Source organism: Hylaeus anthracinus, unplaced genomic scaffold (genome assembly GCF_026225885.1).
Source record: "Hylaeus anthracinus isolate JK02 unplaced genomic scaffold, UHH_iyHylAnth1.0_haploid 4, whole genome shotgun sequence".
NCBI classification, from domain to species: domain Eukaryota; kingdom Metazoa; phylum Arthropoda; class Insecta; order Hymenoptera; family Colletidae; genus Hylaeus; species Hylaeus anthracinus.
The window spans coordinates 192,931-213,375 of NW_026535289.1; the positions used below are offsets into that span (position 1 = coordinate 192,931).

At 33.7% G+C, this 20,445-nt stretch overlaps 3 long non-coding RNA genes across 8 annotated transcripts; all 3 read right to left on the bottom strand.

The window, feature by feature from the left end:
* Positions 1-1,119: 1,119 nt before the first annotated feature.
* Positions 1,120-2,737, bottom strand: LOC128895110 (uncharacterized). Its single transcript, XR_008461704.1, has 2 exons — positions 1,650-2,737; positions 1,120-1,587 (listed from the first exon to the last, which is right to left on the bottom strand). It is a non-coding gene; the product is annotated as an uncharacterized LOC128895110 (long non-coding RNA).
* A 70-nt stretch (positions 2,738-2,807) lies between these two features.
* Positions 2,808-8,263, bottom strand: LOC128895108 (uncharacterized). Of its 3 annotated transcripts, none has more exons than XR_008461701.1 (4): positions 7,265-8,263; positions 4,812-4,875; positions 4,552-4,699; positions 2,808-2,857 (listed from the first exon to the last, which is right to left on the bottom strand). It is a non-coding gene; the product is annotated as an uncharacterized LOC128895108 (long non-coding RNA). The 3 variants fall into 3 exon arrangements; XR_008461702.1 differs by lacking the exon at positions 2,808-2,857 and adding an exon at positions 4,177-4,427; XR_008461700.1 differs by lacking the exon at positions 2,808-2,857 and having other exon boundaries at positions 4,177-4,699.
* A 138-nt stretch (positions 8,264-8,401) lies between these two features.
* Positions 8,402-14,073, bottom strand: LOC128895113 (uncharacterized). Of its 4 annotated transcripts, none has more exons than XR_008461710.1 (4): positions 11,228-14,073; positions 10,827-10,982; positions 10,028-10,432; positions 8,402-9,942 (listed from the first exon to the last, which is right to left on the bottom strand). It is a non-coding gene; the product is annotated as an uncharacterized LOC128895113 (long non-coding RNA). The 4 variants fall into 4 exon arrangements; XR_008461712.1 differs by having other exon boundaries at positions 8,402-9,438; positions 9,887-9,942; positions 10,028-10,982; XR_008461709.1 differs by having other exon boundaries at positions 10,028-10,982.
* Between the last annotated feature and the right edge of the window lie 6,372 nt (positions 14,074-20,445).

Genomic DNA, 20,445 nt, shown 5'->3' on the forward strand with positions numbered 1-20,445 from the left:
GGGTTAGGTTGGAATCGCGTTTTCTCGAGTATAAGATACGCGGTAGCGCCAGTGCCAGGCATATACGGGGAGGCTATTTTTTCTATTTTTTTTCTAGATTAATATTAACGTCCCCCAATCCTTAAAATTTCGTTGCGAGATCCTGACCAATCAACCAGGCTGGTTCACCCTGTGATAATGTTTGACACTGTCTCCATGGTTCCCATCAGGTCTAAATGTAATTAACATCGTCTAATTCTTGAAATTTCATTGCACCGTGGATGATTACGTTCAATCGCCGAGCGTAGTCGTTTCGCGAGCAAAACTACGTTTAATCACCGAGTATGAAGCTCTATCGACACGGTGAATTTGCATCGCGTGCAATTATATTCTCAGATTTCATATAATTCCCTCGTAGAGGAAAACGTGGATGTTGGTCAACGACCGAGAAAATGTCGTAAGTAAGTAAATCCCCCTGTAATCCACACGCAGAAGACATTAACATCACCTTTTCCATTGAGCTATATTTAGATACCTGCGATCTCGCAAATCTCTCATGAATCACGCCAGACGTTTTCGTCGACGTGTCGGTAATCGATTAGGTTGAAGTCGCGGTGTCCTCGTCTGAATTCGGTCAGTCTGTCTACTTCTCGAGAACTTGTTTATAAAGTCAACTCTGGATTAAGATCTTGGAGACACTTGGATGTAGATTTGCCAATTGCATCAATTTACGAAAGAGGACATAATAAATCGATATTTTTATTAAGAGTATCGTACTTTTTTAATACGTATTTGTATGTATATAAATTGTGCGATATAATGTAGAGACATTGGTTAACACATTAAGGGGGAAACAGAATATATTAGTATTAGGGGACTGTGAGACTTGGGTTATTATTCGCATGCAAATGTAATTGAAAATTTAATTCTTCGGATGTATACTTCTTTTGAAATATTTTATTTAATACATAATTTATAATATATACTTTCAAAAACTAAAAAGTTCAATTATAAAATTGCTTCAATAGTTAAGACTCTTTGTATTAAACATATCTAGTGATTCACACTATTTTTTGAAAATTTTTAATAAATGTGCATGGATCATAGAATGAGAATAAAAGAGAATAGTATATTTATGAATTCGCTTCATACTGATATTTTATTGTGATATTAACAAAAATGATAATATTGTTTCCTAGAGATTGTAAAACTGGACAAAACACAATAATTCCCTCACACTTCCTATTCCAGTTTTAGTTCGCCCTAAGGAAAATGTCTTCGAACGAAAATGGCCAATTCTGTCACACCACTAGTTGGTTTTTCAATTTTTGTCTACCGATTGCCGCACCGCGTGACGCCTAGATCGCAAAACGATCTACCAGTAGCTGGATAATTGGTCCTTGAGTTTGGTTCCGGCCGAGGTCGAATTGCTTTCTGTTTCGCGTTGATCGCCTCGCCCGGACATGAGTAATCGTGGAGGTGTCGATGCATGTGTTGCTCTCGGTAGCCGACCACCGCAACCATCGCCGTCTTTTCCACGGATGAAAAGAGAGAGGGAGAGGCATTGAACTCACCCAGACCTCATTCGATGAAATCGTTTCGTTTCTTCTGTGAAAAAAAAAGTCCACGGGCAGACTGCCGTTCGTTTTGCATACGCGTGGAACTCGTACTTTCTAGCCGTTCCGCGTGGTTTTCCTTCTTTCTCTTTTCAGATCGTATACCATCCGTTTCGCGCAATCGAGCTCTTGGGGTTGAATAATGCTTACGACCTTCTAGGTCTGGAGATAGTTGAACCAGTTAACTACTTTCCATCGAAAACGAGCCAGGGGACTCGATGCTGCAAGAACTACCCCTCTCTTCGTCTGATTTATTGAGGTTGAGACCTTGAAGACTTATTTAACTCTAGTTTTAAGCGTTGTTAAGAATTTTTCGTTTTGGGGTTTTCTTGATAGTGAAGCTTGAGGTAACACTATCAGGTTATCTAACATATAAATGTAACAATAAGACGTTTAGTGCGAGATACTCCAATATACAACACAAACATTTTTGGGACAGAATAATGCCTATAACCTTTTAGATCTGGAAATAATTAAACAAGTTAGTTACTTTCCATTAAAAACGAGCCAGGAGACTTGATGTTGCCAGAACTACCCCTTTTTTTCTTTGTCCGATTCATTCGGGGAAGGTAGATGAAGCTTGAGTCAACTCCAATCTTAAACGTTATTAAAAACATTTCCTTGTGGGGTTGTTTCTTACTAGAATTTAATACAGTACTCTTAGAGGTTCACTCTTCAATACCAAGACCTATAATCAATCCTACTTATTAACTATTAGGGACATCTCCTTTCTAGCGCACTAATTCAAAAGAGTATGATGAACTAAATATCTAGGTCCTATTTCGTTAATCAAGTCATCGAGAACGTGTCTTAAGAATCTCATCTAACTTCAGTAGTTGTTAGGATGTTCCCTTTTGAGTCATCTTTGCTGCTTGAGCTTAATCTAATTTCACTTGGACACCTTGTGAGTGAATTTTGCGAATAGTGTTTAACAGTACCAAAACTCGATATGAAAATGTAATCTTCTTGGTTCGAGCAACACGAATAGGGTTATCTTTTCCTCGGCGCTTTCTACTATGAACACGAAGATTAATAATTAGACTGCGGATCTTTATGCAAAATAAAATCTTCGCGAACGTGCCTATAAAAATTGAACCTAAATAGGAATTTATTTTATTCAGCAAATATTATAACATGAACTTTATTTTCAATCTTTTTTATATTCGTGCATAATGTAGTTTCTTGCACAATGTAGTTTCTTGCACATTCAAAGTTGTATTTTTGTTTTAAATTGAAAATGAGGTATCTCGTAACTCATTTGTCTGAAACAAAAAAAAATAAAATTATGTCCGGATGGCTATTCAGTATTCATGTAGTTATCATGTCTACTAGAATAAACACTTTGAGTTAATAAACATACATTTCGTAATTAAATTTTCCTAAGAAGAAAAATACGTTTTTTTTTTGTAATATTTTACAAAAATATGTGCTATTGCTTCAATTTTCATTGTTTTTCAATCATTTTGATAGACAAGATTTTTGCTATGCTTGAACACATCTTTCATAATTAATTTAATAACTCGTTAATTAAAAAATGCTGTGGACAGTTGAAATATTGGCCATTGGTAAAATTTTTGTAATAAGTCATTTTTTTATGAATCTCAACTTATCTTAATGATGTTTACTTTTAGAACAGATTGAGATGTATACGGAAACTGATAATAATCCTTTGACACGCAAAACACAGTTTTAATTTGTTGAATTTGATTATCATATCGATGCAAACATAATGAGATGAGTGACTTTGCATCTTTTCAGCAAGTTTGATAGAATGTGGCGAATATTCAAGATCAATCTTACATAATTATATGTAACTAGATTTTAATATGTTTGTATTGAAAAATTATGTTTGAAACAGGTAAATTGAAAAACCAATATATGCAACGTAGTAATGATTGATGTTCTTTTTTAAAAAATTAAATAAGCTCTTTTTTTAATAATAAAAATAAAAAATCTTCAAAACAATTACAAATGATTGTGTATGGTATGACGAATATAAATATTTAGAACTGTTGAACTAGATAAGCATTTTTACATTAATATTGTGATCATAAGGTGCGGGTAAAAGGAAAATCCAACGTCAGTCATACGGTTGTTATTAATGGTTACTCAATTGCATCTAATAAAGTGATTTTATAATTCTAATTATGGAGTTGCAGAAACCACTTTTCAGATCATAATATAACGCTTACAAATGAAATGAATGAATTCTATGATCCCATTAATTATTCCAGATAATATAGAAATATCGTTATTAGGAATACGAGAAAGAAGGTAACATTAATTTAAAACACAAGTTTATTATAGTCAATAAAATTAAACAAGGGGATTATAACTGGTACAAGTATTACAAAAGTCTCTACATATAGTTAAGACGATAATGCTGATTGTGAGATATCAATCTGAATATCTGAATAGAATTAGTTATACTAGACGAGTTTGCAAAAAGACAAGTTTCAAGTCCTTATTTCAATTGAGGGGAGAGGGGTAAAGAGGTGGAAACATCAATACAGAATTTTATCCGATTTCACTGATATTATTAGAGAATATCAGAGATATGCAAGACAAAGAGACACATCTCTCAGAATTTTTTCAGACTTTTTAATTGAAAATCCATGTTGCATTAAAATAATAACATAGATTACACATTAGTTTTAAGTCCTGGCGCCAACAGGTGTTATGAAATATATTCCAGTTTTGTTTATTTTAAAAGAAAGCACACATGAGCACAATTAAACATTGAAGATGATGTTTAAGTATCTTCAACACCTACGCTGACAAACGTATTTTGATATTGGAAAACAAAATCCTAGATCCCCTTTTGGAAAACACCTCATAAATAAAGAAAACAGGTATCGAAGAATAGATATATTAGTTTGAAGAGGACAGAGGAAAATGGAGTCAGGGCAAGAGCGCAATTATGAAACGCTGAAACATTTATCCGTGGATGACTCACTTGTAATTGAAACGCTATTAAATTGTTTCCTTTCATTTAATCTTAAAGTTTCGGTGCAAAGATATTTTACGAGTTCAAAGTCGAGTGCACGAAGCAAAGTGCATGCGTCGATTCGTGCCGCCCATTTGCCTCCATATCCCTGATAATCCTGTTCAACAAGGATTAATTAAATCAGCGATTTATGAAACTGTATGACGTTGCAGATTGGTTAATTAACTATCAAACGATATTACCATTATGCGCTGGATCGCGTTACTTACCTGTGGGCAATTCTCGAATACATGTTAATCAGCCACTTATGGATCCCGTCGGTTTACACATCCACTATAGTGAATATTAATACGATAAACATTAACTGCAGGACATTAGGTATGCCTAACGGATACGTTACACGTACATATCCGTACATTGGTGTAATGAGATTTCATCTGCTACAAGTGAACGATTAAGAATACGCGATTGAAATTATCGTTTGTGAGCGACGCATGCTTTTTTATTGTACAGGGTGTCTTAGAAATTTGAATGTACATGGATAAGGAAAGTGTGACTTTGGATGCTAAAAGAAATCGAAGTATTCGATAGAATTGTTTTGTGTATTTTGTTGGCGAGAGAAACATTTTTGGAAATGTGTTGAATAGGTACGGGCGTGCTAGACTAAAATTCATTCACTGCCAGGCAAATTTACAGCGTTTCGCCCTAAGTGCCAAGATATGTAATTAATATGCTATAAACGTATCGCCCAAGTTATCATTTTTATAATAAAAACGATTTTTACGTGTTTTTCGATTCCGAACAGTCCTGTGCAATCAGAATTTAATTTGGAGCATTGGAAGTGGTAACAAAAAATAGAGAGATAATAATGCACAGTCAAATTTGTGGAAGGCCGGAATATTGTTTTCTAGGATAAAAAAGACAGTACAATATAAAAAAACAGTGTTAATTGATTTTTATAAAAGAAATACGATTAGATAACATTTATATCGATAATCAAGTCTCTTGAAAAGTTAGGTTTTTGGTACAAAGGTGCACTTATCTCTAGACCTAATTGATTTTTCTTAATTTTTCACTTTACATAATGTACAGAAATGGTAGGACTAAGGACAGACAGAGAATTGTTTAGAAAGTTGAAAAAAAAAGTGGAAAAGTTTGCGAAGTGGTAGCTATTTTAAAAATCAAAATATTAAAAAAATTCTCGGTCTAAATTAAGTCTTACTATTAAAAAACAAGTGTGTAAAATTTTGTTAATATCGGGCTAACCGTTTCTGAGAAAAGTGTGCCTTTATGAAGAAATTTTTACTATTGTTGATATCTTGTATATTTTTGAATCTATGCACATCTTCATACTTGTTACATCATGATTTATACTACCACCAAGATAAAAGTGTGGATGAAACGAGTTTGAGTCTTCCCCATCAAGTAACAAAAATTTCAATTGCCTCTAGTGATTTCATTAGCACATATAAACCCTGCCATTATTAATTTATTTTTATATTTATTCCAGATATAGGATTCTCAATTCCTTGAAACATTGAATCGCTTTAAACATTTTGCATTGACCCTGTCCTCCTCCCTTTCTTTTGAAGATCTTCTACATTCTTTTTTTGGACGATTCTAGAACGTGTCTGGTAGATTTTCAGAGTTGTTTTTCTCACTTTGTATTTCGTGTTTCACTTATGTCGTAATGAATGTAATTTATTGGGACGGAAAACACGTAGTGCACACCCCCTTCGAAATAATATATATATCGCATCGAATAAAGTAGTCAGCCGATTGCTCCTTTGAGCCGCACGATATTAAGTGTGTGATTTAATCGCGTATCATATAGTCTATCCTGTATTACGCCTCGACGTACGATTACGCGGGAGCGTTGAGTTATTGGAACGCCTACACCCCTGTTTACGCTCAAGGAAACTGAAAGTAATATGGGCATGGGTATGTAAGTTTATCTTCACATACATTAAAGCACAAGAAAAAGCAATCACCAGCACGCAACACATACAAACTCTCTAAATAAAATGTTCGTGCATACAGGTATTGAGGTAAGAAAAGGTACACACGATGAGTAAAATGAAAAGTAATAACAAAAGACAGAGACTTAATAAAGAAAGAAAGGGGAGTCGTAAAACTGCACGAGGTAATAATTCTCATATAAAGGAAAATGCGGAGCGTATTTTATACTGAATATTACATTTTCTATATTGAAGGAAAATTTTTAAATTTTCCTTCGAATGTCTACCATTTTCTAGTTTTATGAACAATTGAATTGATCCTATGTCAAGACATAGCCAAAGGTATCTAGTATAAGAATATTTTTCGTTTTTTGATTTCAAATATACGCCCTGATCATAAAGTTTTAACCAAACAGCAGCAGATGCTTTTTAATGAGACCAGTTTCTGTTTGTTTAAATGTCTAATAAAATACGGTAAAAGTCTCAAATGGATTCATCGTATAGAGTCCCTTTAAAGAATTTCTAAAAATGTTTCTCTTTTTAGGAGCTTTACAGTCTTGTGCCCCCCTTCGTGCCCTTACGTAAAGAAAGTAAAGAAGTAGCAGAAGTAGATAAAAGAAACGAAAAAAATTGAAGTAAAGAAATAGAAGCTGTCAGTTGGATACGTGTCGAATTTGAATTAAATCTACCTACTATATAAAAAATTGCATTCAAAGTATGGGTATTAATTATTTCACGAGTAATGACCAAATTTTCCAGCTTACCGTATAACATGTTCCAAGATATTTATAGTGAATTTTCCTGAACAGTTGCAATCGATTCGGGTGTTGATCGCTGCACTTTGGAATTGATTACAGTGACATAACGGATATATTCATTTCCGCAGTATTCAGAAGTGATTTGTTCAGCTTTAATATTCAATGTTTATATAACTTTAAAAAAACTTGGAATAATTCATAAATTTGGTGTAATTGTAAATATGGTAAGAGGAGCTTTCTACAGCAGTTTCATTGGTAGTATATTGATCCAAATACAAAAGAAAACTATTAAGTCTAGAATATGCTAAGAGCAAATTAATAATGCAGATAATTAATATGAGCATTATTATTTGAAATAAATCCATTTTCGATTTTTGGCTTCGATCGGTATGTACAAAAATATGCAACACTAAGAGAAAACTAGAAACAAATTTTAGAGCAAATAGAATGTCAATTTGTACGTGAATTTGATGTTCAAATTAAAAAAAAATATTAAAGACACTAATTTATACTAAGTTCTGGTAAAACAGTAAAATAAGGAAACAGTAAATATTCAGAAAGATGAATAATGTACAACAAGACAAGAATAGAATCAAATTATAAAGCAAATCGAACGTCAATTTGTATCTAAATCATGTGATGAAATTTAAAAAATATTAAAAACACTAATGTATACTAAGGTTCATAAGCCAAGCCAAATCAGGCTTCTTTGAATTTGTAAAAATCAGTCTTTAAAAAAGAAGATATAGTAATTCTTGCACTGATTATCTGCGTTTGGTTTTCCAACTCCCAAGCATCAATTTTAATTGTAGTATATTAGAAAAGCATCAACTCTTGGTGGTATTGTCATCCATAACTGATGTCGTTCGAAAATTTCAATTTTAATTCAATCATCGATCCAACACTAACTTTTGCGAATCTGGCTCTAAATCGATTATCAACTCCACCGCTCCACACTACACTCACTCCGCACATTCTGACGCCTCAAGTTGCAATGGCCGCTCTTCGTTCAGTTCAACATATTTAAAACGTGCTCATAATTACCAACGTGATATAGTAAAATAGAATTCGAAACAGTATTTTTCACAGTATGTTGGTAAGTATGAGTTCGATTTAAATGTTACACTGAGCGAAGAGCGGCCATTGTAAATCGAGGCGTTAAAGAGTGCAGAGTGCGTGTGAATAGTGTACAGCATTAGAGAGATGAGAAATTCGATATTAACCATGTTATGACGTACTTAACATTTAATAGAAAATAAATTAAATGATATTACACAAATAATTACATTGTTTGAGAAACGTTTTATCTTATAGTTTGATTTATTTTCCTATTTCAAGTATTAACAAATTGGTAGTAGAACTTGGTTGCACGATAGAAGTGAGGTTATGATACATTTAATATTTTATTGAGAATAAATTAAATGATATTACATAAATTATTACGCTGATTTGAAAACTTTTTGTCTTATATGTGCGATTGATGTGCGTATTTAAAGTAATAACAACTGGTATTATGCGTAATACCATGATTGAACAATAGAAGTGAGGTTATAATAAATAATCGCTCCTTTTTATAACTTCATTGTACTCTCTGTTAACAAAATAAATACGATATGGTAGAAAAAATTAGTAAAGGCATAGTAATGAGGAAAGGAAACAAAAGTACAAAGAGACGAGTTGTAGCTCAAGTGATATTATAGAAACCTAACCTCTACTGGTCAGGTTTAGGAATCCTAATCTTTCCTAAATAAGTTTACAGAAAAATTGAAGTATTAAAGATAGAGAAAACGTTTTTTTTTTACTTTAAACGTGTGCAGAATTTAAAAACTTGTATTTGCCCATCTCATGAACGTGTAAACGAAAGATAGCAGAATCTGTGATTAAGAAATGTTCGTTCATTGTTGAGTAAAGGAGTATAAATTGTGGTATTTTCATTCTAAGTTGCTCAACTATCTAAACATTAGAGATATAACTACTGGAAGATTATTTATTTATTCTAATAAGAAAGATTGCTGTAGATGCCATTGAAGTAGAAGATACCAAGCAACTGGTGGGATTATCTTCGAATTTTTCAACTGAAGTTCCAGGTATAGTCTCTTCACAGCTCATGGAGGGATAAGAAGATCATTTTGATCAGGAAGTAGATGACCAACCATGCAGTAGGTAATTCTGCAGAGAGACTGTGAAAACAGATAATACTTTCAATAAGGAACCGTTCTGTTATACTGATGGAACACGAATATCTTCATAATCTTCACAAATAAATCTTCATACTTTCAAATATATTAATGCCATATCTCAAAAAACGCATTTCACTTCAAGCTATGTCTAGAACCAAGATATTTTTTATACTTTAAAAATGACTACTTTCTTCCAGCTACAAAGAATGTAAATAACGTAAAGAAATCGGAGGCATAAATTTAAAGTGTCACCATTTTCTCAATTTTTAAATAATATTTCTATCCTCAACGCTCGCCGTAATCACATTCTATTAGAATGGACTCAGTTGAGTTAACATTCTAGGTCCATTTCACCTAACGTAAATATTATTTATAATATCGAAATAAATTCAGCACAACAATTGTAAATTTAACACACTATTACATATACACGTACAAATAAACCTACCAAATTTCAGAAGTGTATGTCGATCACTTTTCCTGGAAAATAATCATAAAGATTGCCTGGAAAATGATAATAATAAAACAGTACCCCTTAAAATTACCATCTTAATAATACCACCTACCTAGTTTGTTTTGTTGTATATACCTGCGTCGTAACGGTCGCGATAGACGTAATCAGGCAACGAGTCTTTTTATCGTTGTAAGTGAAAATCACATGAATGCAACTGCCGTCATTGGCGTTCCATTTTCACCCAGTTGCGGCGCATGTCAACACACTATGACGTCCAGGGATTTTCCACGTTACGCGACTTTTCCACCTTTCCCGTAGCCGAGTGAAAGACGCCCAATGATTATCCATGAAGCGAAAGTTTGATTTAAACGGTTCAAGCCTCGGCGTCCACCTATCTTTGGAGCATATTGTTCCTCAAGGAAACACTGTTGCGACACAATGTAGGTGCCATCTTGCCCATTATCGCGAGTTATAGTTTGAAAGTGGATTGTGCTCGTCGTTAGCCCTTTCATATCATGATAAACTACTGAAGAGCCCTGTCTGAAACAGGATTTAGTTTATTTCATTTAACGATTTCAATAGATTTAGCGAGAAAAGAGATATAAAGATTTTAAAAAAATGATATGTAGTAAGTAATTCGGTAATGGTTCTTTAAATGAAACAATGTATACTAATATATATAAGTTTATATTGTAAAGAGTTTCCGAAAAGGAATTTCAGGATTTTCTTTTCCACTTATAATATTTTAGTAACATATATACGAAATCTTCGTTCGCGTTTAATTCTAATTGTGTGTACTTTCATTTAAAATTAAAGTAATTCAATATCATTAAATTAGGTATAATTTTTGATTTACGAAAAAATTAAAATATCAAAGCATCTTTTGAAAAACCTGTTATAAGACGTGTTTTATAAGTGATTTTTCTATACGTACATACTACGTCTGTTTAATTTAAACAGTTTATGAAAAGTGCAAATCAAAAAAAGGAGTTGTAAGACATAGACTTCCAGTTTATGTGACACGTTACTGTATAGTGAGTTCAGTCTCTTTGGCTCGAGTAACTCGAGTAACTCGAGTAATTTTCACAAACTGCGAACAAAAGATTGTATATTAATTTGAATAAATAACCTTTTCATAGTTTACTTAAAATTATTTATAAGTTAAATTATACTATGAAATTTAAATCGGAATTTTCAGATGACCAACTCATAACTTTTAATGTTTCATTCTCCTTCAAATCTTCTAAATAATCTTTTACAATTCTATTATATGTATATATAAAGCACAATAAAAAATGCACATCAAATTTATTTTATTAACATAGGGTAACGTACCGTCTTCCTTGTAGGGCGGGGAACTGAATACGCCCACAGTAATCCCTGCTTGTCGTAAGAGGCGACTAAAAGGGACAGGCGAGATCGCTGGCTGTGGCGCCCGCGGTCAGGTGGGGAGGTCTCCTCCCCACAAGAGAGGGCGCTCCGCTATGAAATAGCGAAGCTGGCGCTGGAGAGCACCGGTAGTGTTCTGTGAGATCCCGGTGCCCCTCCTAGAGCGCGGTGCACGACCACCGTGAGGTTTTAGGGGGTATTCCCCTTGATATCAAATCAAGGGGCGAGTCCCACACTACCCCCTCCATCTGAGAGGGTGTGCGTAAACGCAATTCCTCACGTACAAAAGAAAAGGGGGTAACACACCGTATTCGTATTACTCGAGAAATGATTGTGGCAACTGTCTGTTACTAAACAACTTCTCTACGTTCCGTTTCAGATTTTAAGAAATTATATCTTATTAACAACGCGATCAATAATTAGTAGTTTTTTTTTAATAGTTTCTAACGTCGGGTTTTTTAACATATGAAATTTCCAGCAAGTTCCTAAATTGCATTTTGATTTAAATTAAAAAATTCACCTGAAAATCTGTATATTCCATAAGAGTCTGTGTTAAAATTATAAAATTTCGGTAGCAGTTTTCATAAAACTGAAATGATCAATTTAAATCGAAATCAAATGATTTTTTGTTAAAATCCTTCATTAAATAAATCCACGGAATAATTACCTTGAACCAAATATCATTACATGGTTTTCAAAGTTACATTATTCGACGTGACGCACTTCCTGCTTCTACATTTCCCAACATGACGACTCCAAGCCTACTCGGAACCACGGAACACAAAAGTAACGTGATTAAATTTTCGCGAACAATAGGACAGATGAAGAGACCGATATCCTCGTCAAACGGGACTCCGATTGATCACGCAATCGAGGAATGTAATTAAAAGTAGGATTCCGAATGAACGAGTTTATTACCAGTGTAATTTCCATAATCGAGCCCCCACGTAGCATTAGCAGTTCCGTCGCGTTCAAGGTTCGTTTCTAATCGATCGATTTGCATTAGGGAGCAATTATCCGGTTATTGTATGTGTTATCGTACGTGTAGAAGCGTTCCCAGGCGTGAAATCTGTATGAAAAATAGACGGAAGGATGGAAGAAAAAATTGTCTGCGAACAATTGTTGGTATCGGCAATAGCGTGGTGTTACGGCAGTTACCTCTGTGTATAAGTAGACGCCACAAAAAGTGGATGGATAACGTCACATGCGAGGCGGGAACAGGCTCGTTGTCGATGAGCGAATAAGCTGCGGTTAAATCGCAACGACCCGAAAACTTGTCTTATTCGAGCCGAGAACGGAAATTGATGTTGTACACGTGGTAATGAACAAAAAGTGTTGAATAAACATTGGCTGGGAATACATACGTTCGCGCGTTACTAGTGGTTTCATTTACCAGACAATATAAACAGAAACTGAGAAAAATAAGATGGGTGTGTACAATATTGCCTGGGGACACGATTGAAGCCTGTTATGCGGATATCGAACATCGGTGTACGTGTAGAGGTCTTGCAATTTGGAAACTAATGATCTGTGTTAGTTAATCATTTTTGTTTATTTTTGTCAATAACGTATGAGACTAATGTTTGGGGACAACTTATTTATTATTTATTTAATAGTTCTATTTAGAGAAATAAGCTTGTTGTATACTATTGATTATTAGATCTCAATGATTATGGTAGTATTATAGTAATCGTATGAATTTTTCCATTTGTAATTTATCGATTATCAGGTTGACTCTTGTAATGTTTACAACTTTATAAGGAAATATTAATGATACAGCATGGAATAGAATAATAACATGGTATACCAAGTATGAGATTTCCACAAGTAGTTTACCGAAAAATGATAAGAATTATTTAATAACGTCAAGACACTTCAAGGTTTCTTACCATCGTCAAACATTCCGATCGCCTTTCATTTTTCGAACGCGAACTCGACTCGATTTTCCAAACTTCTCGCGAAACCACGTATCCTACGCTTTGTATTCTGAGAATGTTCTTCTCATGACGCACGAATCAAGGCCTTTTTTTCAGTTCATCGATGCACATACGAGACTTCTCCACTGTTCCTAAGAGCAATTAGCGTCTCGCGTTTCGTAGACTCGCCAATCAGCTGAAGTACCGACAGCAATAGTGAATCAGATGACAAAAAATTGAGAAATACCACGGGGAACAACTGCGTTCTTAGGAAACATGCGACATATCACTAATTGTATTTAGTTTCATCTCCCCGCGATGATGTCTCGTTAGTCGGTGTCCTTATTTTTGATCGATGGCTTCCTGCTGGAAAAATTTACCTCGATGGAAATCTGTCTATTGTGTATATTTACGATCGTAAAATATACAGTCATTGAGTAAATTCTTAGAGATGTTCAGGAAAAACGAATATTGTTCCTGTCTTGAGGAAAGAATGTTCATTTTAGATACACTTTATGAATCTATTATTTGAAAACTTGCAGTCCTATGATTACATAGGATGTATTTAATGTTTCAATATGTTATTTAATAATTTGTATTAGTAAGACATTTTTCGTTGTTTTTCCATTGCCACAAAATACCGTTTATAGCACTGTCTATATTTAATGAAATCTAGTATGCACAAGCAAAATTAAAAAGAAACTTAAAATGAATGAAGTTACTGTATCTCATATTATCAATAAAAAAATTCGCTAGATATCACATTAATGTTAAAGAAGTTGGTCATTATTCATTGTTTTAAATCAAATTCTGTGACCAAAAAGAAGAAAAAAATTAAAATTTCTAAGTATATTAAAATTTTAAATAAGAATAAAACTTAAGCTACCGGTATTTGTTAAATAAAAAATTAGAATTTGGTTTTTAATATAAAATACTTTGCAATAAAAATTTAAGATGTTCAGAGAATAAATTGCTGTGCATTGGCTTTATTATTCTATCATCTGAATAAAGTTTTGCTCATCTGCGTAAACAGGGAAACAGGATCATTGCGACAGAGACAGGACGTCGCGTTAGCTGTGATAAAGAGGCAAATTAATATATTCCTGCAGCGAAAAATTATAGGAATAAGGTAGGACAAACCTTTCCAAACGCTATTCATTTACTCGTTGTTAAACGTCCCCAGGAAAAATTGAATATTGTTGAAATTACGTGGAATCGCTGGAAAAGGAAAAATCTAACGACAGAATTGTTGGGTTATTACGTTTCCAGAAACTTAGCGAGACACAACGAGACACACATGGAAACTTCTGATCATGGATCGCGGGATATTGAAGCAATAAAAACCATTTCAACGTGCAGGATAATTGTATACCTGCGGTTCGTTTCCTTTGAATTTTATTTTTTAGAGTAGCGAACAGGTTCAGTACGCTTGACGCAAAGTATGTGCTACGTTGAAACCGTTGAACATCAGGATCAAGGTCTGACAGATTTAACAGATAAATCACCGTGGTAAGTATACGGTGACATTAGTTATCGTATAATTTCATCGAGTGGTCAAGTTTGACAGATTCGAGTTAAAGATCTCTTCAGGTGCAGCTTGACGTGCATTAAAAGGTTGTAAATTATAATGTATTTAGTGATGGATAAATCATTGCTGTTTCGTGATTTATCGTTAGGTACTAACAAAGAAAATGTTGACAGATGATACGTTTCAATAAATGTGAAATTAAAGGAAAGAAAAATAAAGTACATGAGGGAATGATCGACTTGCTATTTTTATGAATTAAAATAATGATTGTAGTTGTTCTTTGTAAATCAAAATGATGAGTTCCCTAGGGAAGGCTTATTATTTTTTTTTTTTTTTTGAATTGTATAGGAGCACATATAAACTTCCCATAAATAATTCAAATTAAACGAAATTTTCTCTGATGTAGTATTTTCACTCTTACAGACGATCTGTTAAAACGTTTGAAAAATAGCAATGTGATTAGTAGATTGCGAATAATGTAGGAAAATGTATGAGGATGTGTATGAATATAAAAATATATCAAATATTAACAATTAAATGTACGTTACACTGTTTACAAGATAAGACATACTTTCATTTAAATCACAATTCTTTATCGAAATCTGCCAAAACATGAACTAGCATAAATATCTGCAGGCTAGAAATTAGTACTCTGCTATTGTGTACTAATTACTGCAAAATTTCAGAAGTAACAAATTTTATTCGTTCAACAGATGACGAATAAAATCAATGTCCAGCAATTTATTCGTGACGTTTCATTTCGTTGAATATTTAACTTTAATTTGTTCATTTTGAAATATTTCATTCTACAATTTAATTTTATTTTCTATTTTCTTTACCTTTCACTTATTATTCGAAGTTTGGTATATTTCGGTAAAAGTTTTGCCTATGTCTAATCGTGGATTTTAAAAATTGCGCGATGTGTATAATGAAACGAAAATATAATTTTATGTTGGGAATTGTGGACGATGGTTCAATCGGTTTCGAAATGGGAATTCGAAGATAAGTGTGTTAAAGATTCTGAAGTCGAAATGGATGTCAATGTATCAAGGTATCACGTGAAGTTAGATTTACGACTGCCTGGGAAATGGGTAACGTCTCGAAGGTCCTTCATTCAATTATCCAAACTCATCTTATGTAAATGGCTAGAGTCCATAAACACGCGAATAAAAATCCTTAGGAACTTCAGACTAATTATATTGTTCCGGTTCATTTCATCTGGCACGAGGTAGAACTTTTTTGGAATAATTGTAATCATAGACAGAAAACGGATATGTTGTGTAAGTCTTAAAAGGAAAAGCCAAAGGCATTTGACATTGAAACTTGGCACTCTTCCAATGAAAATTATACTTTCCGCGTGGTGGCCCACGAGAGATATACTGTATTTTGTACATACTAACTATTACGTGAAGTGTTTTACTTAAATTGGAGGTTTATCTTTTGTTTTTTTGGTTTTCAGCGACAATTTTTCATTTATCTAGAGACGCGGTAGCGTCCCGGCGCCAAGTATATGAAAAATTATGTGTCACCGCGTATATATACCTGGCATTGGAGCTACCACGTATCTCTTACAGGAGAGATGGTCCATTCCATCCTAACCTGGAACTTCTTCTTTCATGAATATCTCAACACGCCTGCAATATTTTCTAAATTTAAAAGCATTTTTCTCATGTAAACCGCATATAAGCTTTCGAATAAAACCAAAGTCAATAAAATTGGTCCACGTTCAACTGACATATCGTAATATCATGTCACGAATCTGTCAGAAACAGTATTTTTCGTATGATTTTCTCGTCGTCAACCCTTAGCCAATAGGAGCTAAGCAAAGTCGAGTGTCGATCGTCGACTCTCGGAATCATTCGGTTCGCCATGGCTCGTCGGCCATCGAGCGTCGAGCTGCCAAGTGTCAAAAGCTTTTACACTATTGCATTATTAATTATATTTATATCAGCAAAATGTTTTCAATTTAGACTTTCTATGTAAGGGTTTAATAACAAATTGCAGCCAGTGTTGTAAAGTGTTGATCGATCTTGACTATAAGGTAAGTTGTCAAAATCTGAATTCCGAGATACCTTTGTTCATACAGAAAACTGTTTTTAATATAGATCCATATCACTAAAGTGTTTTTAATTTAGACTTTTTATGTAGAGCTTATAGAAATGGAGTCATTTTCTCATTTCATATATGAAATATATATATATAATTTATTAATTATAAACACTTATTCGTTCAATGTATAAATAATTATATATACCTGCAATTTTTTTTCTTGCTGCAAGAAATTTAAATGTTAATGATGAAATGAGAAAATGACTCCATTTCTATAAGCTCTACATAAAAAGTCTAAATTAAAAACACTTTAGTGATATGGATCTATATTAAAAACAGTTTTCTGTATGAACAAAGGTATCTCGGAATTCAGATTTTGACAACTTACCTTATAGTCAAGATCGATCAACACTTTACAACACTGGCTGCAATTTGTTATTAAACCCTTACATAGAAAGTCTAAATTGAAAACATTTTGCTGATATAAATATAATTAATAATGCAATAGTGTAAAAGCTTTTGACACTTGGCAGCTCGACGCTCGATGGCCGACGAGCCATGGCGAACCGAATGATTCCGAGAGTCGACGATCGACACTCGACTTTGCTTAGCTCCTATTGGCTAAGGGTTGACGACGAGAAAATCATACGAAAAATACTGTTTCTGACAGATTCGTGACGTGATATTACGATATGTCAGTTGAACGTGGACCGATTTTATTGATTTTGGTTTTATTCGAAAGCTTATATGCGGTTTACATGAGAAAAATGCTTTTAAATTTAGAAAATATTGCAGGCGTGTTGAGATATTCATGAAAGAAGAAGTTTCAGGTTAGGTTGGAATGGACTATCTCTCCTGTAAAAGATACGTGGTAGCTCCAATGCCAGGTACATATACGCGGTGACACATAATTTTTCATATACTTGGCGCCGAGACGCTACCGCGTCTCTAGATAATAAAATTTGAAAGCTATAAAATTGCATGGTATGATTTTAATAGTATCTAAACCCCACATTGAAGATCTTTTAACGAACAATATTTTTTGTCATATTTCATAAACTGTGCAGAATATGAAAAGAATGTTCAAATAAATATTATTTGTTATTAAAAGGGCTATTCGAAATAACAAAAATTTATATGGCATCCCATTTAAAAATATGAATTGTTGTTGTTTCGCCCCCCCCTTTCGGGGGGGGGGGGGGGCTCCAGCAATACTCCATACATCACATGAAAGGGCCTATTATTGCCTATACGAAGGGATTGGTTTAGACGTGTAGCTACCACATTTGCAATGTCTTCAGATATTCGTCAAACTATATTTTAATCAAACATTTTTCAAATCATATCTAAATCAAACATTTGCATAAATTTCATTCAATAGTCCAGTTAAGGGGTTTTAAGACTTTTCTTAAATAAATCACAAATGGATTCTTTTTATATTAAATAAAAGTACTCACGATTACGATTAAACGTGAAAGATGACGCTGCTTTAGTGTTTAGCACCACAACCGCGTTTTGTTATTGAAAAACAAAACGGGAAACCTTTTATATGATGGCATCCTATGTATGTTGAATGAAGTTTGACCGATTTATTATTCGGTGGTTTAAGAAATGGAGGGTTTACGTCCTAGATAGCACAGGGACGTCTTATGTACATCCATAAGAGGTCCGGTACTGGACGTTTGGGGCGTCCTATGGATGTCCAGATAACGTCCAAACAGACGGCCTTGGGATGTATGGCGTGGACATTCTATGTACGTCCTTGGGTTGTTCGATGTGGACATTCCCACAACGTTCGGTGTGGACATTTCCACATTTTGAAATGAACGTTAAAATGAAATTTATGTTTAGAAGACGTGTATATTGAATATTTGGACAATGTTGAATAAATTTTGAAAATTGAGATTTAAAACAAAATTAAATTTTAATTTTATATATTTTCTTTTATTTGTTGGTAGATTTTAGTTAACTGTATTTATTTCTTGTAACTGGATTCCATGAAAATGACGAACAAAATCTTTCAAATTTTTATTTACCTCCGGCGGGATTTGAACTCACGATTTTCGAACTACAACGCAATCTGCTGCTTCCTCACTTACCCATAAACGCCTTTGATAAATCGACTCATATTTTAGGATTATATAGTGACTCACATTAATATTCGGACACTGTTTAAAACAATTCCTTCTTTTGAAATTGATCTAAATGACTTGAACTTTTTTTTGAAAAGTTAGAAGAATTAATTTAGTAGGTAATTCTGAATAGTTCCAAATATTACATACATATCACATCTCATATGTACAAAAAATATTGTATTCCTAATATTGAACAAACATTTTGTTTTACATGTTCAAACATATATTCTGTTGCCAATATTAGATAAATATGTGTTTTATCTACGGAAAAAAATATTCTGTTGCGAATATTAAATAATGACTGTATACCCAAATAGCACAGGAACAGGAACGTCTTATGTACGTCCATGGCACGTCCAGTGCTGGACATTCCCAGAACGTTTTCTGTACGTTCTCTGTACGTCTATGGGACGTCCTGTGCTATCTAGGATAATAATATTAATTAATTAATATTAATTTACAATTTGTAAATAGTGTATTTTATATTCGGAAAAAAATATTCTGTTCTACATTTTGAATAAATATTATATTATAAAGAATATTAATAAATAATATTTATTTATTTTAAAAAAAAGTATTTTTCCCTAAATCTAGAAAGTTCAGAGCGGACATCCCTGGGACGTACAGAATTTAGGACCCACAGACGTTCGCAGGATGTTCCGACCGGACGTCCCTGGGACGTACTAAATTTACGTCCCATGGACGTCCTAAGGACGTCTGACAACGGACGTCGGACGTTTCGACGTAAACTGTACATAAAATGGACGTCCATGGGACGTCCAGTGCTATCTGGGGTGTATCTACGTTTTACTGACCTGACGCAGAGCAAGTGCCACTCCGTTTCAGTGCTCTTAGCGTGGCCTTGATGCATGAAAGTAAGATCTCGTCGCATTTAGAACAACGGCGGCAGGATTGAGACGCGTATGATCGCTGTATACGGATTACGGACCCGTGTTATCACGTAGATTTATGGGATACTGTACTCCTATCGCAGGATCTATGGATCAAAAGAAGGTCACTCTGAAACTTCCGGCTTGCAGTCCACCTATAACCTGATCAAGGGGGAGTGTTTTAATAATTGCAATCATTTTTACGGCGATTTTCTTTCCAAATTTGACGTTTTATTTTGAGGATAGTATTGAGATTACTACACCACAATTTACGTCCTTTACTACAAAGCAGGGAAGTCTTGAGTAAATGTTATTTAACTTTTTGAAGATTGATCATAAAATAATAATTTGTTGTACATATGATTTGATGAGGGTAATGATCATTTTTAAATACTTCTGCAATATACATAAATTAATTTGATTTTTTCTGAATTTCTCTTTTTCTTTTTTTTTTCTTTTAAACAAACATTGTAGTTTGAACAAGAAAATAAATGCACCGTCTTATTTTTATTACGTAAGAATTTAATTCCTAATGGTTAATAAGAATTTAGTTTTGATAAAATGTAAAAGTGACTAAATAATAAAATGACTATATGTGAGATATATTTGCGGTGGTGTCATTTAAAGACCAATAAAGTGGAAAGGC